Raw genomic sequence first — 6,727 nt, 5'->3', positions numbered from 1 at the left:
GAACTTTTCGTGGTTCTTGTCAAGTTTTGTTGTTTTTCATCCAATGAACTTATTTCAGTCAGCTAGATCTTTCTTCTTCAAAGCAAAAAGATTTTATCTTCAAATACAAGAACTTTATGTGGTTTTGTTGATTTTCAGCAAATGAACATATTTCAGCGAGGCAGAAGTTTTTTCTTTGATAGCTCAAGATTTTATCTTAAAATACAAGAACTTTTCGTGGTTTTGTCAATTTTTGTTGCTTTTCATCAAATGAACTTATTTCAGTCAGCTGGATCTTTCTTCTTCAAAGCAAAAAGATTTTATCTTCAATTACAAGAACTTTTCGTGGTTTTGTTGATTTTCAGCAAATGAACATATTTCAGCGAGGTGGAAGTTTTTTCTTTGATAGCGTCAGATTTTATCTTAAAATACAAGAACTTTTCGTGGTTCTTGTCAATTTTTGTTGGTTTTGATCTCATGAACTTATTTCAGTCAGCTAGATCTTTCTTCTTCAAAGCAAAAAGATTTTATCTTCAAATACAAGAACTTTTCGTGGTTTTGTTGATTTTCAGCAAATGAACATATTTCAGCGAGCGAGAAGTTTTTTCTTTAATAGCGTCAGATTTTATCTTAAAACACAAAAACTTTTCGTGGTTCTTGTCAATTTTTGTTGGTTTTGATCTCATGAACTTATTTCAGTCAGCTAGATCTTTCTTCTTCAAAGCAAAAGGATTTTATCTTCAAATACAAGAACCTTTCGTGGTTTTGTTGATTTTCAGCAAATGAACATATTTCAGCGAGGCAGAAGTTTTTTCTTTGATAGCGTCAGATTTTATCTTAAAATACAAGAACTTTTCGTGGTTTTGTCAATTTTTGTTGATTTTCATCAAATGAACTTATTTCAGTCAGCTGGATCTTTCTTCTTCAAAGCAAAAAGATTTTATCTTCAAATACAAGAACTTTTCGTGGTTTTGTTGATTTTCAGCAAATGAACATATTTCAGCGAGGTGGAAGTTTTTTCTTTGATAGCGTCAGATTTTATCTTAAAATACAAGAACTTTTCGTGGTTCTTGTCAATTTTTGTTGGTTTTGATCTTATGAACTTCTTTCAGTCAGCTAGATCTTTCTTCTTCAAAGCAAAAAGATTTTATCTTCAAATACAAGAACTTTATGTGGTTTTGTTGATTTTCAGCAAATGAACATATTTCAGCGAGGCAGAAGTTTTTTCTTTGATAGCGTCAGATTTTATCTTAAAATACAAGAACTTTTCGTGGTTCTTGTCAATTTTTGTTGGTTTTGATCTCATGAACTTGTTTCAGTCAGCTCGATCTTTCTTCTTCAAAGCAAAAAGATTTTATCTTCAAATACAAGAACTTTTCGTGGTTTTGTTGATTTTCAGCAAATGAACATATTTCAGCGAGCTGGAAGTTTTTTCTTCAATAGCGTCAGATTTTATCTTAAAATACAAGAACTTTTCGTGGTTCTTGTCAATTTTTGTTGGTTTTGATCTCATGAACTTATTTCAGTCAGCTCGATCTTTCTTCTTCAAAGCAAAAAGATTTTATCTTCAAATACAAGAACTTTATGTGGTTTTGTTGATTTTCAGCAAATGAACATATTTCAGCGAGCTGGAAGTTTTTTCTTCAATAGCGTCAGATTTTATCTTAAAATACAAGAACTTTTCGTGGTTCTTGTCAATTTTTGTTGGTTTTCATCAAATGAACTTATTTCAGTCAGCTGGATCTTTCTTCTTCAAAGCAAAAAGATTTTATCTTCAAATACAAGAACTTTTCGTGGTTTTGTTGATTTTCAGCAAATGAACATATTTCAGCGAGCGACAAATTTTTTCCTTAATAGCGTCAGATTTTATCCTAAAATACAAGAACTTTTCGTGGTTCTTGTCAAGTTTTGTTGGTTTTCATCCAATGAACTTATTTCAGTCAGCTAGATCTTTCTTCTTCAAAGCAAAAAGATTTTATCTTCAAATACAAGAACTTTATGTGGTTTTGTTGATTTTCAGCAAATGAACATATTTCAGCGAGGCAGAAGTTTTTTCTTTGATAGCGTCAGATTTTATCTTAAATTACAAGAACTTTTCGTGGTTTTGTCAATTTTTGTTGATTTTCATCAAATGAACTTATTTCAGTCAGCTGGATCTTTCTTCTTCAAAGCAAAAAGATTTTATCTTCAAATACAAGAACTTTTCGTGGTTTTGTTGATTTTCAGCAAATGAACATATTTCAGCGAGGTGGAAGTTTTTTCTTTGATAGCGTCAGATTTTATCTTAAAATACAAGAACTTTTCGTGGTTCTTGTCAATTTTTGTTGGTTTTGATCTCATGAACTTATTTCAGTCAGCTAGATCTTTCTTCTTCAAAGCAAAAAGATTTTATCTTCAAATACAAGAACTTTTCGTGGTTTTGTTGATTTTCAGCAAATGAACATATTTCAGCGAGCGAGAAGTTTTTTCTTTAATAGCGTCAGATTTTATCTTAAAACACAAAAACTTTTCGTGGTTCTTGTCAATTTTTGTTGGTTTTGATCTCATGAACTTATTTCAGTCAGCGAGATCTTTCTTCTTCAAAGCAAAAGGATTTTATCTTCAAATACAAGAACTTTTCGTGGTTTTGTTGATTTTCAGCAAATGAACATATTTCAGCGAGCGAGAAGTTTTTTCTTTAATAGCGTCAGATTTTATCCTAAAATACAAGAACTTTTTGTGGTTCTTGTCAATTTTTGTTGTTTTTCATCCAAATGAACTTATTTCAGTCAGAAAGATCTTTCTTCTTCAAAGCAAAAAGATTTTATCTTCAAATACAAGAACTTTTCGTGGTTTTGTTGATTTTCAGCAAATGAACATATTTCAGCGAGGCAGAAGTTTTTTCTTTGATAGCGTCAGATTTTATCTTAAAATACAAGAACTTTTCGTGGTTCTTGTCAATTTTTGTTGGTTTTGATCTCATGAACTTGTTTCAGTCAGCTCGATCTTTCTTCTTCAAAGCAAAAAGATTTTATCTTCAAATACAAGAACTTTTCGTGGTTTTGTTGATTTTCAGCAAATGAACATATTTCAGCGAGCGAGAAGTTTTTTCTTCAATAGCGTCAGATTTTATCTTAAAATACAAGAACTTTTCGTGGTTCTTGTCAATTTTTGTTGGTTTTGATCTCATGAACTTCTTTCAGTCAGCTGGATCTTTCTTCTTCAAAGCAAAAAGATTTTATCTTCAAATACAAGAACTTTATGTGGTTTTGTTGATTTTCAGCAAATGAACATATTTCAGCGAGCTGGAAGTTTTTTCTTCAATAGCGTCAGATTTTATCTTAAAATACAAGAACTTTTCGTGGTTCTTGTCAATTTTTGTTGGTTTTCATCAAATGAACTTATTTCAGTCAGCTGGATCTTTCTTATTCAAAGCAAAAAGATTTTATCTTCAATTACAAGAACTTTACGTGGTTTTGTTGATTTTCAGCAAATGAACATATTTCAGCGAGGTGGAAGTTTTTTCTTTGACAGCGTCAGATTTTATCTTAAAATACAAGAACTTTTCGTGGTTCTTGTCAATTTTTGTTGGTTTTGATCTCATGAACTTATTTCAGTCAGCTAGATCTTTTTTCTTCAAAGCAAAAAGATTTTATCTTCAAATACAAGAACTTTTCGTGGTTTTGTTGATTTTCAGCAAATGAACATATTTCAGCGAGCGAGAAGTTTTTTCTTTAATAGCGTCAGATTTTATCTTAAAACACAAAAACTTTCCGTGGTTCTTGTCAATTTTTGTTGGTTTTGATCTCATGAACTTATTTCAGTCAGCTAGATCTTTCTTCTTCAAAGCAAAAGGATTTTATCTTCAAATACAAGAACTTTTCGTGGTTCTTGTCAAGTTTTGTTGGTTTTCATCCAATGAACTTATTTCAGTCAGCTAGATCTTTCTTCTTCAAAGCAAAAAGATTTTATCTTCAAATACAAGAACTTTATGTGGTTTTGTTGATTTTCAGCAAATGAACATATTTCAGCGAGGCAGAAGTTTTTTCTTTGATAGCGTCAGATTTTATCTTAAAATACAAGAACTTTTCGTGGTTTTGTCAATTTTTGTTGATTTTCATCAAATGAACTTATTTCAGTCAGCTGGATCTTTCTTCTTCAAAGCAAAAAGATTTTATCTTCAAATACAAGAACTTTTCGTGGTTTTGTTGATTTTCAGCAAATGAACATATTTCAGCGAGGTGGAAGTTTTTTCTTTGATAGCGTCAGATTTTATCTTAAAATACAAGAACTTTTCGTGGTTCTTGTCAATTTTTGTTGGTTTTGATCTCATGAACTTATTTCAGTCAGCTAGATCTTTCTTCTTCAAAGCAAAAAGATTTTATCTTCAAATACAAGAACTTTTCGTGGTTTTGTTGATTTTCAGCAAATGAACATATTTCAGCCAGCGAGAAGTTTTTTCTTTAATAGCGTCAGATTTTATCTTAAAACACAAAAACTTTTCGTGGTTCTTGTCAATTTTTGTTGGTTTTGATCTCATGAACTTATTTCAGTCAGCTAGATCTTTCTTCTTCAAAGCAAAAGGATTTTATCTTCAAAAACAAGAACTTTTCGTGGTTTTGTTGATTTTCAGCAAATGAACATATTTCAGCGAGCGAGAAGTTTTTTCTTCAATAGCGTCAGATTTTATCTGAAAATACAAGAAATTTTCGTGGTTCTTGTCAATTTTTGTTGATTTTTATCAAATGAACTTATTTCAGTCAGCAAGATCTTTCTTCTTCAAAGCAAAAAGATTTTATCTTCAAATACAAGAACTTTATGTGGTTTTGTTGATTTTCAGCAAATGAACATATTTCAGCGAGGCAGAAGTTTTTTCTTTGATAGCGTCAGATTTTATCTTAAAATACAAGAACTTTTCGTGGTTCTTGTCAATTTTTGTTGGTTTTGATCTCATGAACTTGTTTCAGTCAGCTCGATCTTTCTTCTTCAAAGCAAAAAGATTTTATCTTCAAATACAAGAACTTTTCGTGGTTTTGTTGATTTTCAGCAAATGAACATATTTCAGCGAGCGAGAAGTTTTTTCTTCAATAGCGTCAGATTTTATCTTAAAATACAAGAACTTTTCGTGGTTCTTGTCAATTTTTGTTGGTTTTGATCTCATGAACTTGTTTCAGTCAGCTGGATCTTTCTTCTTCAAAGCAAAAAGATTTTATCTTCAAATACAAGAACTTTATGTGGTTTTGTTGATTTTCAGCAAATGAACATATTTCAGCGAGCTGGAAGTTTTTTCTTCAATAGCGTCAGATTTTATCTTAAAATACAAGAACTTTTCGTGGTTCTTGTCAATTTTTGTTGGTTTTCATCAAATGAACTTATTTCAGTCAGCTGGATCTTTCTTCTTCAAAGCAAAAAGATTTTATCTTCAATTACAAGAACTTTACGTGGTTTTGTTGATTTTCAGCAAATGAACATATTTCAGCGAGGTGGAAGTTTTTTCTTTGATAGCGTCAGATTTTATCTTAAAATACAAGAACTTTTCGTGGTTCTTGTCAATTTTTGTTGGTTTTGATCTCATGAACTTATTTCAGTCAGCTAGATCTTTCTTCTTCAAAGCAAAAAGATTTTATCTTCAAATACAAGAACTTTTCGTGGTTTTGTTGATTTTCAGCAAATGAACATATTTCAGCGAGCGAGAAGTTTTTTCTTTAATAGCGTCAGATTTTATCTTAAAACACAAAAACTTTTCGTGGTTCTTGTCAATTTTTGTTGGTTTTGTTCTCATGAACTTATTTCAGTCAGCTGGATCTTTCTTCTTCAAAGCAAAAGGATTTTATCTTCAAATACAAGAACTTTTCGTGGTTCTTGTCAAGTTTTGTTGTTTTTCATCCAATGAACTTATTTCAGTCAGCTGGATCTTTCTTCTTCAAAGCAAAAAGATTTTATCTTCAAATACAAGAACTTTATGTGGTTTTGTTGATTTTCAGCAAATGAACATATTTCAGCGAGGCAGAAGTTTTTTCTTTGATAGCGTCAGATTTTATCTTAAAATACAAGAACTTTTCGTGGTTTTGTCAATTTTTGTTGCTTTTCATCAAATGAACTTATTTCAGTCAGCTGGATCTTTCTTCTTCAAAGCAAAAAGATTTTATCTTCAATTACAAGAACTTTTCGTGGTTTTGTTGATTTTCAGCAAATGAACATATTTCAGCGAGGTGGAAGTTTTTTCTTTGATAGCGTCAGATTTTATCTTAAAATACAAGAACTTTTCGTGGTTCTTGTCAATTTTTGTTGGTTTTGATCTCATGAACTTATTTCAGTCAGCTAGATCTTTCTTCTTCAAAGCAAAAAGATTTTATCTTCAAATACAAGAACTTTTCGTGGTTTTGTTGATTTTCAGCAAATGAACATATTTCAGCGAGCGAGAAGTTTTTTCTTTAATAGCGTCAGATTTTATCTTAAAACACAAAAACTTTTCGTGGTTCTTGTCAATTTTTGTTGGTTTTGATCTCATGAACTTATTTCAGTCAGCTAGATCTTTCTTCTTCAAAGCAAAAGGATTTTATCTTCAAATACAAGAACCTTTCGTGGTTTTGTTGATTTTCAGCAAATGAACATATTTCAGCGAGCGAGAAGTTTTTTCTTTAATAGCGTCAGATTTTATCCTAAAATACAAGAACTTTTCGTGGTTCTTGTCAATTTTTGTTGTTTTTCATCCAAATGAACTTATTTCAGTCAGAAAGATCTTTCTTCTTCAAAGCAAAAAGATTTT

This window comes from Heptranchias perlo, unplaced genomic scaffold (assembly GCF_035084215.1).
Source record: "Heptranchias perlo isolate sHepPer1 unplaced genomic scaffold, sHepPer1.hap1 HAP1_SCAFFOLD_127, whole genome shotgun sequence".
NCBI lineage: Eukaryota > Metazoa > Chordata > Chondrichthyes > Hexanchiformes > Hexanchidae > Heptranchias > Heptranchias perlo.
Note: the sequence above shows the minus strand (reverse complement) of the source record.